The sequence below is a fragment of the Eubalaena glacialis genome, chromosome 8 (assembly GCF_028564815.1).
Source record: "Eubalaena glacialis isolate mEubGla1 chromosome 8, mEubGla1.1.hap2.+ XY, whole genome shotgun sequence".
Classification (NCBI taxonomy): domain Eukaryota; kingdom Metazoa; phylum Chordata; class Mammalia; order Artiodactyla; family Balaenidae; genus Eubalaena; species Eubalaena glacialis.
The window spans coordinates 89,655,064-89,674,810 of NC_083723.1; the positions used below are offsets into that span (position 1 = coordinate 89,655,064).

The window sequence follows — 19,747 nt, forward strand, 5'->3', positions numbered from 1 at the left end:
TTTAAAGCCCAGGCCTTCTGCAGAGGTTTCTGTCTCAACTCTCATGCACACCTCAGCTCACACAAAGCCACATCTCCTGTCATAGGATGCTAGGACCTGTATCTAGTTTGGTAACCGCCCAAACTGCAACAGCTTCACATCCTGAGTTCACTTCTCTTTGTCTTCTCTACAATTTTTTTTCTCAAGGTCAACTTTATATTATATTCGGCATTTTTAAGTGTTTATAGGAGGGAATTTAACATTCAGTCTGCCATATTGGTGGAACCTCCACATTTTCTTTAATTTTGTTACTATATTGCTCTTGCAATTAATTTTAAAAAACCTCAGTTATTGAAAATGGGCTCCACTTAATATAGTACCTTTGATTCTAAGCTATAGATTATTAAATAGAACCACTGCATTGATTTTAGGAACTGAAAATAGTCTTTTATTAAAGAAAATAAGTCTCAAAACTTGATGATTATATAAGATTTGTTATTTAATTTTCTTGGTATAGATTATCACTGGAGGTATAAATAGCTCTTTCTAGGAAGAAAACTCTGAGGAATTTGAACCAGTGTGAAAACAGCTAGAAGCAGGAAATTAAAATATTGCTTATTCCTATGAAAGGCAGGAGATTCCATTAGATAATGTAAGTGCCAGTGTAATCAGTTAGTGATTTATTAGTTGCTAGCAATATGACAATCATTAGTTTAGCAATATAGTAGAGAGGAACCAGCACAGTTCAAGAAATAGGACAGAGTAGGTTTGAATCCTATATCTGCCTGTTACTAGCCATGTAAATTCAGACAAAACTTTTAACCTAATATTAATAATACATTCTTTTAAAGTTGTGATGATCAGAAGGCAGAAGTTGCTTAATAACTTATTTTATTGCTTTTGTTATTGATAGCAGTCTGGGACTTAGGAGAGACTGAGGCTAAAAGCAGTGTTTCTCAAAGTGCAGCCCAAGACATCTGCATAAAACTCTCCCAGAGTGCATATTTGAAGATCCATTTTAAACAATTCTTACTGGTGATGTTTCTCCACATTCATGCTTGAGATCAACTGGTTAAGTATGCAGAAGAATTTCTGTGAGAAAATACAGGGCATGTCAAAAAGAACTGAAGTTCCATTTGAGACAAAGAAGAATGAAAAGCAAAGGCACATTTTATGAACTATAGGATATGCACTAAATGGTCTGCTTCTCAGGAAGGGCAGGGGTTTTGTGTGCTCTAATGCAAAGTGATCTCCCAGCAGAAGAGAACACAACAGAAGAAAACTCACAGCTATCCCAACCACTCTAGTCCGAGACACCATCATCTTTTACTAGGACTATTTCATTAGTCCCCTTTGGTTTCAAAGGTCACCTTGTCAGAAAAGCTTTCTATGACTTCCATATTTAAAATAGCATCATCTGGTTCTCCTTATCCTGTGCTACTTTTCTTCAGAGCATTTATCAATTATCATATGAGATTGATATATTACATATTATACAGTTATTTCTTTGTTCTATAGATATATCCACTCACTAGACTGTAAAACTATGAGAACAAGGACTTTATTTTGTTAACTGCTGTATCCCTAGTGCCTAGAAGACTGCCTGGCACACGTCAAGGGTCAAGAAATACTTACTGAATAAATAAATGAATGGACTTAAGGAAGGCCTCTCTTCCTTTTGGCTTATTAGAGAGGATAGGGGATTCCTAGAGAGAACAGGAAAATAATCCAGAGAAGGACCAGAAAGGAAGATGTCTTGTGGATGTTGGGCAAACCCAACCAGTGTCATGAGTTTGATGTGGAGAGGAATCTCACACCAAAGGGAGAGAAAGGAAGAACTTCTGCGCTCCTGGAACTCTTTGACAGAAATCAGTTTCTTGTAATATTAGGTCAAGCCAGTCCTTCTGGAATAACAGCAGTAGCAATGATGCAAGGGAAGCTATAGAGACCCTAGCAAGTGGGAGGTCATGTGCTCGTTATGGATGCTTCTCTTTTGAGGGACCATGGGTGGACCATCGCCACAATCAGGTGCTATGTTTCCTACGTGGGATGAGTATCCCAAATATAGAAGAATGCAGGCATCACCATTTCTGATGTCTAACCCTGGAAGAAAAAAAAAAAAAAAAACTATTTCCCTACAGATTTGTGAAACCCTGGGATACATAAGAATTAAGTTTTTTTCTTTCTTTTTCCAGTTCAAGCTCTGGCCTTTGATAAAAAAATCACATGTAAGTGAATAGCTGGCTGAAAAAGAGGAATAGAGTAGAATTTGTTTCTCTGGATGGTGACTTCTAATTTTGGAATGATTGGCTCCTGGCAGGGACAGAGCACAATCGCAAGAAGACAAGGAAGAAAGTGTTTGGCAGCCTTGCCCACCGGATAAAGATGTTCTAAACCCAGATAAAATCAGATACAAAAGAGAACAATAGATGTGATACAGAAAAAAGAACCACAGTGGCAGAGAGTCTAGTAAGTCTCAGGGGAATATTAAGGGGAAGGGAAATTAAGTCTAGTATTTAGGTCCTTATCTGTCTGTGAATCAGAGCATAAATTCTGACACAGAGGAGTAAATGTGATCTCTTAGATATTATTAAGGCTTTATGAGAAAGGTACTCAGGACTGAACACACCACTGATTAAGAGAAAGAGTGCGTGTGTTTGGTAGTTCCTCAAAAAGTTAAACATAGAATTGCCATATGACCCAGCAATTCCCCTCCTAGGTATATATCCCAAAGAACTGAAAACAGGTACTCAAACAAATACCTGTGCATGAATGTTCATATCAGCACTATTCACAACAGTCCAAAGTGGAAACAACCTCAAATCCACCAATGAATGAATGGATAACCAAAATGTGATATATGCATACAATGGATTATTCGTTATAAAAAAGAATGAAGGACTGATACATGAACATGGATGAACCTAGAAAGCATTGTGCTAAGTACAAGAAGCCGGACACAAAAGGTCGTATATTATATGGTTCCATTTATATGAAATATCCAGAATAGGTAAATCCATAGGGATAGAAAGTAGACAGATCATTTTGCCAGGGGCTTGGTGGAGAGGAAAATGGGGATTAGTTCCTTAATGGGTGAGTTTCCTTTCAAGGTGATGAAAATGTTTTGGAATTAGCTAGGTGGGCTGATTGCACAGCATTGTAAATGTACTAAATGCCATAGAATTGTTCATTTTAAAATAATTTCAAGTCATGTGAATTTTATCTCAGTAAAAAAATAGTCTCAAAGGTGAAAAATATTTCTTAAATAAAATTTTTAAAAGACAGTGAGGGGTGGGGAGGGGAGGAGAGGGAGTGGCAGGTGGTACATGATAGAAAGGGATATGCTTATAGGAATAGCCCAGACCTAACAGTAGCAGCATAACGTGGGGTACTTCACAAGGCTAACAGCGTAGAGACACGCAGAAGCCACCAGATTATCAAAGGAAGACACAGACAACCCAGCCAGACAGACCATTAAGAACAATGCTTTCTAATTAAGGATGCAAAACAGAGAGACAAAAGATGAATGATGTATTCCGATGGCGACATATACCCTGGACACTGCAAAAGTTAACTAGGGAAGCTGATCCAGATGGAGTGAGAGTGGATTGAGTAATCGTGCCTGAAACACATCTATTATGACATGACCGCAAACACAGGAGAACCTAAAAACGCATAAACTTTACACTAAAATGTTCATTACCTTAAAGGAATGTCTTATTTATCTCATTTAGTGGCTGAAAGGAAACTCCAGTAGAACCCTACCAAAATATTTTGTTGGTTTAAAGTGCTATTCCATGGTCTGGAATTTTAACTAAAACTGAACACAGAAAGAATTTCTAAGAAATCATCTCAAATGAATAAGATACTTGTTACTTGTGAATATTATTTGGAAGGAAACTGCTAAACACAGCATGTTGTCTTTGTACAGTGTATACATGTAAGCTTTCCTGTTTAATAATTTGGAAGGCTTAAATTTTTTTTTTTTTTTTTTTTTTTTTTTGCTAAAATACCATGGCTAAATGTACATGTCACTATATGTTAATCTTTGTCAAAATATTTGTTATAAAAATGTTGCCTCTCAGTATTTTGAATCATCAGCAATTTCCATTTGAAGAATTTATCAGTAAAATTCCATGAGGAGTCAGCAGGGCCTGGGAATTCAGCACAAGGGAAGATGCAGAGATTGAGTTCCTATCCAAACTCTCCACCATAGAGTCACTGACTATATACTGGCAGGAAGAGCCAATATATAATTTGCAAAATACACTGAAAATAAGTATTAGAAAAGTGCCTAACAAAGACAACATGTTCTCTGCAAAGAGAAATCCATCATCCATAACTGCTGCCTAATGGAATAAATAGGTTTAGTCGTTGAGATATTAATGTTATGTCTCAATATAAAACATAAGTTACATTATCCCTTACTAATGGCACTTACAAAGTAGTTACCCCTAAATATATGAGTCATATTATTTCATTATAACTCTACCTTTAGAATCCAGAATTGTAAAGGATAAATGGATGGATAGATAAGTAATCTTCTCCCCAGTTTAGACACCACTACAAGATCAGAGTTTACAGTATGTGGCAGAGACTGCTACTTGCAAATTCAACACTCTTCCTCTCCTTATTACAATAACACTGATTTTCTTCCTGTGGCAATATACCAGTACAGACTGCATTTCCCAGCCTCCTTCATTACCAAGTTTGGTCAAGGAGATGACAATGGAAGTTAATGGGTAAAACTTCCACAAAGGCTTTTTAAAAGGGGGCTGAGAGGATACCATCTCTCTTACCCTCTATTGCCTTCCTCTTTCATCCTTCCTAGAATTCAGAAGTGATGGCTGGCATCAGAAACTCAGCAGCCAGAGAGATGGACATAGAAATTTCAGTTGCCTGCCATTTGGACTAAAAGTTGTGCTCTAAGGATGGCAGGGCTGGAAGATAGATGGAGTTCTGGACTTCTTAAGAGTGGGAGAAAGCCAAATGGATTTTTCTTATATACAGTTAACTTTAACCACAACTAACACACACACGCATTATGTATCCAGTATTCACCTTCTCACCTTTTCACTCCACCATTCTAGGCATAAGATGCTGCGTAATTCAGAGCTATAATGTTTGCAATTCATTCAAAGGTTTTCACAAATATCCAAGTACGGAAAGACACCAGCACGTGCCTGGATAGTCTGTGGCCTTGTGTCCATCTAAGCTACTTCGAGAAATACCTTGAATTCATATTTTTTTAAGTAAATGCGAACGACATAGTAATTGTTCTTACATATTTGCAATGAAGGGTGAAGTGCTTTGACAGCTGTCAGGAAAGTGTTGAATAGACTGTGGCAGTGAAAGGTGAGGAGATTTAAAAGCCCTTATTCTTGGTGGCCTTAATTTGGTGTGGTATCAAGCTGCTAAAATTGGCACCCACTGAAGAAATAGTATTTACCCTTTCTCATAGCCGCTCCACCTCCTATTACTTCTCTTTGCCTCAGCTTTCTCAAGCCTCTCTCATTTGTACTAAGAGACGACCCCAGTTGCAGAAAAAATTCTACCCTAGACCCTGTGCCACTCCCGCCTGAGTCTTGAAGTACCTATTCTTCCCAATATCCCATTTAATGGGGCCCAGAATATTAAGTCACATATTAGGACCTTGGGTTTTTTACACCTAGAAACATTACTGGGCTCATTGCCTGTGGTAGGAGGAATTCTGAGATGGTCCCCATGATCTCCACCCACTGAGTATGGCTCCCCTCCCCTTTAGTGAAGTTGCCTTTATTCTAACCAAGAAAATATGGAAACAGTGATGGGATGTCACACCTATGATTACGTGTTATTATTTAAGACTCTGTCTTAGCACACTGGCATGCAAGGGATTCTCCTGTTGACCTTAAAGAAGCAAACAGCAATGCTGCAAACTGCCAACAGAGAGGGCCATGTGGTAGGGACCTGAGGGCAGCCTCTATGACCTAATGGGGGCATCCAGTTGATAGATAGTAAGAAGCAATGTGCCTCAGTTTTAAAGCCACAAAGAAATTCTGGAAAAAACCTGAATGAGCTTGGAAACCGATTCTCCCCCAGTCAAGCCTCGATAACAGCACAGCCCAGACAACACTTTGATTACACCCTTGAGAGATCTTGAGCAGAGGATTCAACTAAATCAGTCATGATTCCTAACCCACAGAAATGTGAAATAATAAATGACTTGTTTTCAGCCACTAAGCTTGTGGTAATGTTATACATCTCAGAAAACTAGTACATTCTCCAAGCCTCCATTGCCTCCAGTTTGACTTGGGATGCAGCACCCCACCGTTGGCCTTTTCACTGTCCTCTTAATTGAAGTCCTTCTTAATCCTAAGGGTTCTAGTCCACAGCCCTGAAGCTTCAGCTTTGATCACCTTTCTAAGGATCACTCCTTTCCCTACCTCCACACACACACACCCCTCCACATAATGCCTTGTAGACTATACCTTGCTTCGGTGAACCCCATGTTTTCAAATATTCAGGTCCTAACTACTGCAACCCCCAGAGCCCTCACAAATATTGGCACAGATTGTCTAGTATTCAGACATTACCCACGGACAGGTCTCCTGGTCAGTAACTATCTACCAGCCTGGATTTCTAGAAATATTTCCCCAACCCTGGCATCTCCAATTCCTTGCATTACTACCTCTCTTTTGACTTATTGTAGATTCTAAGGGTTGATGGGTTTACTCTTGAGATTAGAGTATGTATCTATTGGATATGGGACTTTCTTACCTAGTCATTTATTTCAACCTCTCCTTCCTTCTACATTTCAAAAACAAAACAAAACAAAAGCCCACCCATCAATTCTAAGGATGAAGCAAATTCAGTATTAAATGTTTATTTAGTATGGCTATCCAAAGAAATCTACAGATTTAATGTGATCCCTATCAAATTACCCATGACACTCTCTGCAGAACTAGAACAAATAATCCTAAAATTTATATGGAACCATAAAAGACCCAGAATTGCCAAAGCAATCCTAAGGAAAAAGTACAAAGCAGGAGGCATAACCCTCCCAGACTTCAGATAATACTACAAAGCTACAGTAATCAAAACAGTGTGGTATTGGCACAAAGAAAGACATATGGATCAATGGAACAGAATAGAGAGCCCAGAAATAAATCCACATACTACAGTCAATCTTTGACAAAGGAAGCAAGAATATATAATGGAAAAAAGATAGTCTCTTCAGCAGGTGGTGTTGGGAAAGTTGGACAGCTACATGTAAATCAATGAAGTTAGAACACACCCTGACACCATACACAAAAATAAACTCAAAATGGCTTAAAGACTTAAAAACAAGACATGACACCATAAAACTCCTGGAAGAGAACATAGGCAAAACAGTCACTGACATAAATCATACTAGTTTTCTTAGGTCAGTCTCCCAAGGCAATAGAAATAAAAGCAAAAATAAACAAATGGGACCTAATCAAACTTACAAGCTTTTGTACAGCAAAGGAAACCATAAACAAAACAAAACAAAATGACAACCTACAGACTGGGAGAAAATATTTGCAAATGATGCCACCAACAAGGGCTTAATTTCCAAAATATACAGCTCATTCGCATTTTGAAAAAGATGAATATACAAAGTCAGTTGACCTGGTAGGAACAATTTTGTAGGAGTGTGAGCTGTGAGAAGCAATGGGGAGCAAAGAAATTCAAAATATCATCAGAAACAATACTGAGTTCAGAAAATAAACTTTGATGTTTTCAGGTAAGTCTTTGTGTGAAGAAGACTACACTCATACAATGACTAGGTTTCAAATAAAATGTATGGTAGTTAAAATTGTATTGAATTCTAACTATATAGAACGGGATGGTTTTCTAATCGCTCTTAAGTTGTTTTTTTTTTTTTTTAAGGTTTTAAGAGTTAGTTACGGCCGCAAATTCCTAATATTCTCAACTGGTTTTACACTCTCTAAAGAAAAGAGTCAGAGTAACTATACTCTTGTTAAATATGTGTAGCAGGAAAATCACCAGTTGTATGTGTTAATAACAACTTTCACATTGCTGAATAAGAAAAATCAAGCCTGAATTACTACATGTTGATTTAGTTCTCTGAGGAATATCACTCCTTCTTAACATTACCAAGTTTCTCTTACAATATTATCACACCTATTAAACAGTGCAAGCTTTCAATGCAATGTGTAACTGTAAACTATTCCCAGTAACATTTATAGTTGTCTTATCTTAATTGCTAAGAGACTCTATCCTAACCATTTTTGATATGTGGGGAATTTGCCGTGTGGGAAACCACTATTGTGGCAATGCTCCCCCGAACTGTGCCTTCCAGAACTCAGATGACAGCACAGAACATTAGACCACATGGTAAGCTATTCATTAGACTATTAACTTTGACCCAGTTTGTCAAGTTTTTGTGTTCTAAATGTCAATTTCTATTCAGTTGATTTCTTTTCACTTGGTTTTGCCAGACTAAGAATAAATTGTCTTTTTCAAGGAAAAGAAAAGGAAATAAGACTATCAGGAAGAGTAAACTCAGAAGTCACTTAGGTAAAAAATTAAGAACTGGTGTGAATCATCTTTAAGTTAATTAACCAGTTGGAGAGATTATTAAGATTCTTCCTTCATCCTCTTTGTCTAACACTGCTCCTCTGCCCTGCATTTAACACTTGGGTACTTACACTATTTACGCTGATTTCATAGCATATGCCAAATCTGAGAAAACTTTCCAGTAAAGCATTTGCTTCGACCAGATCAAATCACTTCTTTTTGAAAAAAAAAAGTCAACTTATTTCATAATCCAATGATAAAAGTCAGTAGTCAGTTTTATATATAATCAGCCCATTATTATTATTTCCACTGGAAATAACCATAGAGAACTGGAAAGAGATTAAACTAGACATATACTTTCTGCCCTTTATTAGCAGGCATCATGAGGGATTTAGTGATGGAGGAATTTATAGCTACTGGCTAAAAAGACAGTGTGAAATGATCTGTAAATGTCTTTCATCCATGCTGATCCATTACCAAGGATAATCAAGAGATCAGGAGTTGGCTAAAATACCTCTAACACCTCATCAAACACATTATTTTCAACAGTTGGTTGGGTTAGAAGAAAGAGAATGTTAAATGGTGTCCAGTAGTGTTTCAGGTGAACAGAAAGTAAATGTCTGATTATATCCCAGATCAAAAACAAAAAAAAGGCAATTTTAAACTTACTTTATGGTACTTTCATTATTTCTAAGAAACATCATATCTGCTTGTTGTGAACTGATTTGTCCAAGCCCTAAAAGATATTCCCTCAGGTAATTAATGTTGCTAACCTGGTAAAAGGTTACAAAATGCCTTGAAACAAATGCAAAGGACTGAAGAGGGTCAAAATATTTTCTTCCATAAATTTTCACTTTTATGCCAGTGCAGTCATTTTTTTCTTGGCAGTCCCAATATTTCTGGTATAAATATTATCAAAGGAAGGAATGATCAATTCTGGAAAGAATAAATAGTTATTAGAAATGTTAAGGATAAAAGATATACAATCTGCAGAATTGTTTTGATCGATTAAATGTGGTTAAAAATGAAGGAGGGGATGAAGGGATAACTCCCAAATTTCTGGTATAAGATGATCGTACTAGTCATTGAAATTGGAAACCTAAGATAAGAAGTAAGCATTTAGATTGGATTTGGCAATTAGAAAGTCATTTGAAAACCTTATCAAGAACAAAGTGTGTGGAGTTTTGGAATTGGAATCCACTGAGGAGCAGATACATAATGAAGCAGTGGAGATGTTGAAGACTGATTTCTCTTTCAAAAGGACTGGCAGAGAAGAGAAGGAATAATAAATAAAAATAGAGGAGAAAACATTAGTGAGAACTTTTTTTTGTAAGTTGGGGGAGATCTGAGAAGGTGTACGTGCTGGGAAATAAGCCAAAAGGAGGAAGAATGGAAAAGGCCAAAAAGGGCATAATTGATAAAGTATGGTCGCTGGGACATGGAGGAGATAAATTCTACAGCAAGATGGAAGAATCAGTCTAAGACCAGAGGCACGTCCTCTCTATCCATGTAGCAATTAAAAGTCGAGAGTGAGGGGAAAGAAGAGTCAAAGATCACTCCCAGGCTTCTGGTATACGGCGGTGGTCTATACCTCTTACCTCAAACCTCCATCAATAGGTAAGAATAGGGGCAACTACAGGCATGTTTATTGGTGTAAAAATAGGAAGTTTGAGGGCACTTATTCCTCAGATTTCTCAGTGAAGCAGCAATGAAGCCATCTTTTTAGAAGGGTTAAGGGTAAAGTAGGGATTTTGAAGATATTTGGGGCAAACTCTGACACCGGATTAGGGAAGTTAACAGGGATACATGGAAAGGGCTGCCACTATGCAGCTGAAGAAGAGACGATAAATTTGGGTTGATAGTACCAATTGGATTCAACGGTTTGGTTTTCTCCAGTGGCATTCAGCAGTCCTGGTATAGGGACCAAAAGGTGAAGGGCAGGTTTAATCCAAGGCTGGACGTTGGCAGAGAAGTATGATAGGATGGGTAGGAACTGGGGAGTTGACAGTGCTGAAATCGACACACTTGGAAGTTAGGCTGCGTGGAGAGAGAGAAAGGTGTTAGCATTTTAGGTTTAAAAGGAGGGGGTGGAAGTGATTAAAGGACTTCAAGAGTATGAAGGGCAAGAGGAATTAGAGGGAATAAGGGAGTGTGGAAGCCTCAAGGATAAGAAAGAATTATGTTTCTGAATCCTTCCCTTAGGGAGGGAGAGAAAGGGCTGGGAATAAAAGGCAGACTTATCTGGATGTGGTTTCAGACTGAGACGGGCTCTTCAGTGCAGACGGTAGGTCAGCTCAGGGCTTAAATGAAAAAGGCAGAAGCGGCAAGAACAGGACGATGGGTGTAAGCACCTAAGGGCAGTCAGGACACACATTAAAAATGCTAATATTTGTCTGGCACCCCTGAATAAAAGAACGAGGCTGCCTGAAGCTGTCAGTGACTGCTGACAAGGCGTCCTACTCCGTGACACACATCCCAGACACCTATCACTCATTCCAATCTATTCACTGCCTGGGCAACAGAACACACTTGATTTAGGAAAACTCTGCCTTAGGAAACATTGAAGGTCAAAATCAGGGAAATCAAATTACTACTGACATAGCTCAGAAAGGTAATGATGAGAGGTTCAAAACAAAGATAATAGGATCTAAATCCAAGCAAACACTGAAGTAGACCTAGGAGAAAAGAGCAAGGATAGGATATAAAGTAAGAATCTATGACTGTTGTACTGATGGCCTTGGGTGCCATCTGACGCGGGCCTCGTGGTGCAGGAATGAGTCAGCACAGAAGTGAGCCCAACATGAAGGTGACATTTAGAGTCCTTGAATTCAGGAATGAGTATTTCAAGGTGGTAAGAAGTAAGGCTTTCTCCCACTAATTTTAATTACTCATATAATACACAACCAAGTATTACAGGCAATCAGGATTTTTTTTTTTAAGATAGGTAATTTAAAAGCTGTAGAGGGGCTTCCCTGGTGGCGCAGCGGTTGAGAATCTGCCTGCCAATGCGGGGGACACAGGTTCGAGCCCTGGTCTGGGAAGATCCCACATGCCGCGGAGCAACTAGGCCCGTGAGCCACAACTACTGAGCCTGCACGTCTGGAGCTTGTGCTCCGCAACAAGAGAGGCCGCGACAGTGAGAGGCCCGCGCACCGCGATGAAGAGTGGCCCCCGCTCGCCGCAACTAGAGAAAGCCCTTGCACGGAAACGAAGACCCAACACAGCCATAAATTAATTAATTAAAAAAAAAAAAAAAAAAAAGCTGTAGAGTTTTTACACATGAAATAATAGGGCTCTGGGAAAAAAATCCAACCCATTGTTTAAATACAAAAGTTCACTTCTCAAAACATATCCTAACATTTTTCTCTTTGGCAATTGCACAAACTAACAGAAAGTTCTTTTAAGTCTGGGACGCTTATAAGAATAACCTCTTTTGTGTGTCAGTAGAATATAAGATGCTTTATTCTGCTTGAACATCTTTGAAGGAATGATCAAAAGAAGCAGAATGGTATTTGTATTGTCAAATGACCTTGGTCTGTGATCTTCATAGAAAACAAACAGAGGAGAAGAACAAAATGAGAAGAAGCTGTCAATTTGGCCATATTACAATAACAAGAGCTCATCACATGCTCTATCCTGTGGTTCAGAATTATAGCACTCTTTCATGTAGTTACCCTGTAAATCACTACCCACTATTTATGGTATTTCGGCACCTCTGGCCAAAATATCCAGTAAATCAAATTGAAGATGAAATATTTTTGGCATAAACCAATTCAATATGTTCTTGCTCCTGACAGCTGTAAAACCAGAGAGTTATTTTACATTTCAGTGTTTGAAGTGTAAAAAATCACAATTTTGGATGACCGGATACATTCCAACTGAAATCCTGGAAATCTCATGATGTCTGGGAAATTAGCTAAGAGGGCCATAAGCAGATCATTGTTACTGGATGAAACCCACAGGAGAATCATACTAAGGGGCCACTGACTAAGAAGCCAAAAGTAAGAGATTATAAAAAACAAAATTTTAAGAGATACCCAAACTGGAATGAAGGCTATTACAGGATGATAAAATACAGATATATTGGTTTATTCTAGAAAGTCAGCTAAGGTAAAAGAGTCAGAGTCCCAGGTGAGTCTGGTAATTATACTAACAAAACATTTATGTAGAAAGTAATCACTCTTATTTAAGCCTGTTGTAACAATTAGTAAAAGAAATAAGAGGACAAAGGGATGTGCTAAAGCAAGAATATAAACACTAATGAAACAGTTCAGCACCACAGGGGAATACTGTTATAATTGTTTGAGGTTTTGTAAGTAAAAATGACTCTGTCAGTATTATTATCTGAAAATAATTTAATGAAGCCACAGGATGATTTACACACATGCACTAAAACAATTTAAATTCTGGAAAATAAGATGTAATGTAGTCTTTGCTCTACTACTAATGGCTGAGAAATATACTGACAGCAACCAGAGGTGGGGAGCTGGACCCGTGGCCCTTCTGTTTTTACGTGAGCTATCTTGTATTGATGGGAACATAACCCTTGGAAACTCAAAATTTATGCTGAATATTTCTGAAATCTTTTAAGTGCATTTCTCTTAGTGGTTGTGACTACTACTTTGAAACAACACAGAAAGATTTTTTGATTCACGCCACCCTGGTTTTCCAGAATTGGTGGCATCCAAAGGTGAACTTGTGTTAAGTACCTAGGAACCCAGATTTCTCCTTTTGACTCTGGATTGGCCGCAACTGTAGAACCAACTGGTGCTTTGGGAGGGCTTAGCCCTCCCTCTTTCTCCCAGCTGTCCCACTGCCCCCCCCACACACCCAACACTAATCAAGATTAATACACGATACATAAAAATAGTGTCTGTTACACAAAATCAGTTTCAGGAAGAGTTCTCTTGCGTCCCGTCCAATGGAATCACTATCCTAGACCCTTCCTATATCTGGTGTCATCACTGAGTGGCAGTTGTAGTATACTGGTCAAATACATGGACCTGGGCATCAGATAGACTCTGGCCTATACCAGAGACAAGCTAAAAGGGACTGACACCATCTCTTTCTCTATGTGTGTGACCTTGGGAAACTTTTAACCTCCTTAAGTCTCAGATTGTTTAGGGTGGTTGCAAGGACTAAATGAAATAATGCTCTGTGAAGTGCTTGGGCAAGTAGGAAGTACTCAATCAAAGCCAGTCATTTTTAATATTACTGTTACTGGTATTATTCATGTTTCTTGCAATTTTCCCTTGCAAATTGTTTATCCAATGAAAAAATTGACAATAATAACCATGAAAAATTATAGGAAATGAAGATATAAGGTTTTTTCTTACTAATAAGCAGTACATAGTACCCCACAGGTACTCTTAGTCTATTACTCACTTTGAAAATTTCATGTGTGAGGAATCATAGGACCATAAGTTATATTATGATGAGAGGGACTAATTATTAGGAAATGAGGCTTTCTGGAAAACAAAAAATTCTGATCAGAAAATGAGTTGTCATCTGTTATGGACTGAATTGTGTTCCCCCCAAATGCATATGTTGAAGTCCTAACACCCAGTACCTCAGAATGTGACTATATTTAGATGTAGGGCCTTTCAAGAAGGGATTTACTTAAAATGAGGTGCTCAGGATGAGCCCTAATCCAATCTGACTGATGTCATTTTAAGAAGAGAGTAGGACAGACAGAGAGATACCAGGGGTACATGAACCCAGAGGGACAGCCACGTGAAGAAGCAGCAAGGGGGTGGTCATCTTTGAGGCAAGGAGAGAGGCTTCAGAGGAAACCAACCCTGCAAGAACCTTGATCTTGGACTTCCAGCCTCCAGAAGGATGAGAAAATAAACTTCTGTTTAAGCCACCCAGTTAGTGGTATTTTGTTAGAGCAGCCCTAGTAAACTGATACACCATCTATGGGTAACCAACTAGCAAAATAACAGTATGACAAAAATCCCCCCACAATTCTAAAACATGTTGAAGGTCATTTGATTATTTAGAGAGTATTTCAGTCTCTTATATTGTCTCAGAGTTATCTGTATGACCATCAATTTTCATTTTACCAGCAAAGAATGGAAATCCTTGCTATGAGAGAATTCTGGATAACAATTTATTTGAACAAGTATTGATTGAGTTGTAACCAAACAGAAAAGCCTTGTGCTCACTGCTGAGGACTGTGTGTAGCGGGAGAGAATAAAGATAAGTAAGAAAGTATTCAAATACTTTACAACATAATGAGAGAGAGAGAGTTGTATACAACCATAAGATAAGAACAAATAAAAATGCTATAATAAATGTGAAGACCTAGGGCTTTGAAAGCACAGCTGTGTGAAGGATTGATTTTACCTCGGTACACTGATGAAGATTTAGTTGAGAAGACACATTTGAGCTGGTACTTAAAAGATGAATAGGATTTCAACAGGTGAGAAGGAAGAGAGCATTCCAAGGATAAACAACAGGATAAAATTATTTTTGGATATTGGGAAAACATAGGTAAGGGAAATGGTCAGATAACTAGAATAGGTTGGGGATGGAGCAATGGAAAGCCTGAAGGGTTTTGAGTAGCATGGTGGACTAATAACAAATATTAATAGGGGGGGGGTCCTTCAAGATGGCAGAGGAGTAAGATGTGGAGATCACCTTCCTCCCCACAAATACATCAAAGATACATCTACATGTGGAACAACTCCTACAGAACACCTACTGAACGCTGGCAGAAGACATCAGACTTCCCAAAAGGCAAGAAAGTCCCCATGTACCTGGGTAGGGCAAAAGAAAAGAGAAAAAACAGAGACAAAAGAATAGAGATGGGACCTGCACCTCTGGGAGGGAGCTGGGAAGGGGAAAAAGTTTCCACACACTAGGAAGACCCTTCACTGGTGGAGATGGGGGGTGAGCAGCGGGGAAGCTTCAGAGCCACAGAGGAGAGTGCAGCCACAGAGGTGCAGAGGGCAAAGTGGAGAGATTTCCGCACAGAGGATCGGTGCCAACCAGCACTCACCAGCCTGAGAGACTTGTCTGCTCACCCACTGGGGCAGGTGGGGGCTGGGAGCTGAGGCTTGGGCTTCGGAGGTCAGATCCCAGGGAGAGGACTGGGGTTGGCGGCGTGAACACAGCATGAAGGGGGCTAGTGTGCCACAGCTAGCTGGAAGGGAGTCTGGGAAAAAGTCTGGACCTAAGAGGCAAGAGACCATTGTTTCAGGGTGTGCGAGGAGAGGGGATTCCTTTCTTGTTTGCCCACAGAAGGCAGAGCACCATCTAAACGAGCTCCAGAGACAGGCGTGAGCCACGGCTATCAGCTTGGACACCAGAGATGGGCATGAAACGCTAACGCTGCTGCAGCCACCAAGAATCCTGTGTGCAAAGCACAGGTCACTATCTACACCCCCCTGGGAGCCTGTGCAGCATGCCACTGCCAGGGTCCTGTGATCCAGGGACAACTTCCCCAGGACAACACACGGTGCACCTCAGGCTGCTGCAATGTCATGCTGGCCTCTGCCACTGCAGGCTCACCCCACATTCCAATTATAACTACTGTACCCCTCCTTCCCCCTGGCCTGAATGAGCAAGAGCCCCCTAATCAGCTGCTGCTTTAATCCCATCCTGCCTGGGTGGGAACAGATGCCTGAGGGTGACCTACACACAGAGGTGGGGCCAAAACCAAAGGTGAACCCCGGGAGCTGTGTGAACAAAGAAGAGAAAGGGAAATTTTTCTGTGCAGCCACAGGAGCACTGGATTAAATCCCCACAATCAACCTGATGTACCCTGCATATGTGGAATACCTGAATAGACAATGAATCATCCCAAAACTGAAGCAGTAGACTTTGGGAGCTACTGTAGACTTTGGGTGTGCTGTCTGCAACTGATTTGTTTCTGATTTTTATGTTTATCTTAGTTTAGCTTTTAGCGCTTGTTATCATCGGTGGATTTGTTTATTGGTTTGGTAGTTTTCTTCTCTTTATTATTATTATCATTATTTTTTATTTTCATAATTTTTTTAATTTATTTTTTTTCTTTTTTTCTCCCTTTTACTCTGAGCCATGTGGCTGACAGGGTCTAGGTGCTCTGGCCTGGTGTCAGGCCTGAGCCTCTGAGGTGAGAGAGCTCAGTTCAGAACACTGGAACACCAGAGACCTCCTGGCCCCACATAATATCAGTCGGCAAGAGCTTTCCCAGAGATCTCCATCTCAACATTAAGAGCCAGGTCCACCCAATGGCCAGCAAGATCCAGTGCTGGATGGCCCATGCCAAACAACTAGCACCAGGAACACAACCCCACCCATTAGCAGAGAGCCTGCCTAAAATCATACTAATTTCACAGACACCCCCCAAAACACCACCAGATGCAGCCCTGCCCACCAGAAAGACAAGATCCAGCCTCACCCACCAGAACACAGGCACCAGTCCACTCCACCAGGAAGCCTACACAAGCCACTGAACCAACCTCACCCACTGGGGGAAGACACCAAAAACAACGGGAACTACAAACCTGCAGGCTGCAAAAAGGAGACCCCAATCACAGTAAGTTAAACAAAATGAGAAGACAGGGAAGCACACAGCAGATGAAGGAGCAAGGTAAAAAACCACCAGACCAAACAAATGAAGAGGAAATAGGCAGTCTACCTGAAAAATAATTCAGAGTAATGATAGTAAAGATGATCCAAAATCTTGGAAATAAAATGGAGGAAATACAAGAAAGGTTTAACAAGGACCTAGAAGAACTAAAGAGCAAACAAACAATGATGAACAACACAATAAATGAAATTAAAAATTCTCTAGAAGGAATCAGTAGCAGAATTACTGAGGCAGAAGAAGAGATAAGAGACCTTGAAAATAAAATAGTGGAAATAACTACTGCAGAGCAGAATGAAGAAAAAAGAATGAAAAGAATTGAGGACAGTCTCAGAGACCTCTGGGACAATATTAAACACACCAACATTCGAATTATAGGGGTCCCAGAAGAAGAAGAGAAAAAGAAAGGGTCTGAGAAAAAATTTGAAGAGACTATACTCGAAAACTTCCCTAACATGGGAAAGGAAATAGTCAAGTCCAGGAAGCAAAGAGAGTCCCATACAGGATAAATCCAAGGAGAAACACCCCTTGATACATATTAATCAAACTATCAAAAATTAAACACAAAGAACAAATATTAAAAGCAGCAAGGGAAAAGTAACAAATAACATACAAGGGAATCCCCATAAGGTTAACAGCTGATCTTTCAGCAGAAACTCTGCAAGCCAGAAGGGAGTGGCAGGACATACTTAAAGTGATGAAAGGGAAAAACCTACAACTAAGATTATTCTACCCAGCAAGGATCTCATTCAGATTTGATGGAGAAATTAAAACCTTTACAGACAAGCAAAAGTTAAGAGAATTCAGCACCACCAAACCAGCTTTACAACAAATGCTAAATGAACTTCTCTAGGCAGGAAACAAGAGAAGGAAAAGACCTACAGTAACAAATCCAAAACAATTTAGAAAATGGTAATAGGAACATACATATCGATAACTACCTTAAATGTAAATGGATTAAATGCTCCAACCAAAAGACATAGACTGGCTGAATGGATCCAAAAACAAGACCCGTATATATGCTGTCTACAAGAGACCCACTTCAGACCTAGGGACACATACATCCATGAGGGGATGGAAAAAGATATTCCATGCAAATGGAAATCAAAAGAAAGCTGGAGTAGCAATTCTCATATAAGACAAAATAGACTTTAAAATAAAGACTATTACAAGAGACAAAGAAGGACACTACATAATGATTAAGGGATCAATCCAAGAAGAAGATATAACAATTGTAAATATTTATGCACCAACATAGGAGCACCTCAATACATAAGGCAAATGCTAACAGCCATAAAAGGGGAAATAGACAGTAACACAATCATAGTAGGGGACTTTAACACCCCACTTTCACCAATGGACAGATCACCAAAAATGAAAATAAATAAGGAAACACAAGCTTTAAATGACACATTAAACAAGATGGACTTAATTGATATTTATAGGACATTCCATCCAAAAACAACAGAATTCACTTTCTTCTTCTGACATATATACACTAATATGTATAAAATGGATAACTAATAAGAATCTGCTGTAAAAATAAATAAATAAAATTCTAAAATTCAAAAAAAAAAAAAAAAAAGAAACAAGAAAAATCTCAAATTAACAACCTAACCTTACACCTAAAGCAATTAGAGAAAGAAGAACCAAAAAAACCCAAAGTCAGCAGAAGGAAAGAAATCATAAAGATCAGATCAGAAATAAATGAAAAAGAAATGAAGGAAACAATAGCAAAGATTAATTATTTAATTAATTAAGTGTCCATCGACAGATGAATGGATAAAGAAGATGTGGCACATATATACAATGGAATATTACTCAGCCATAAAAAGAAACGAAATTGAGTTATTTGTAGTGAGGTGGATGGACCTAGAGTCTGTCATACAGAGTGAAGTAAGTCAGAAAGAGAAAAACAAATACCGTAGGCTAACACATATATATGGAGTCTAAAAAAAAAAAACAAACCTAGGGGCAGGACAGGAATAAAGATGCAGATATAGAGAATGGACTTGAGGTCACAGGCAGGGGGAAGGGTAAGCTGGGACGAAGTGAGAGAGTGGCATGGACATACATACACTACCAAATGTGAAATAGATAGCTAGTGGGAAGCAGCCGCATAGCATAGAGAGATCAGCTCGGTGCTTTGTGACCACCTAGAGGAGTGGGATAGGGAGGGTGGGAGGGAGACAGATGAGGGAGGGGATATGGAGATATATGTATACATATAGCTGATGCACTTTGTTATATAGCAGAAACTAACACAGCATTGTAAAGCAATTATACTCCAATAAAGATGTTAAAAAAATATTAATAGAAACAGCAGTGGGAGCAACAGCAGCAATTTGTCAGTAATAGTAGGACTAGTTAGTAGCTAATGCTTATTTAGCACTCACTACATGCCAGGCACTTAATAAGAGGTTCATGTTCCTGATCTCAGTTATTGCTTAAAAACCACTCTTTAAGATATGTACCATCTCTGATTTTTAAAATGAGAAACCAGGTTCAAGGGAGTTAAGAAACTTGCCAGAAGTGATACAGGTAATAAATGGTAAGTTGGGGTTCAAACAGATCTCACTGACTCCAAAACCCATTTACTGAATTCACATGAATATTTTCTCTTTGATATGAAAACTAGGACATCATATA

At 39.1% G+C, this 19,747-nt stretch overlaps 1 protein-coding gene across 3 annotated transcripts in view; it reads right to left on the reverse strand.

Moving 5' to 3' along the window:
- Positions 1 to 19,747, reverse strand: part of IMMP2L (inner mitochondrial membrane peptidase subunit 2) — a 916,263-nt gene that overhangs the window by 24,336 nt on the left and 872,180 nt on the right. The gene's annotated exons all lie outside the window — the stretch shown is intronic.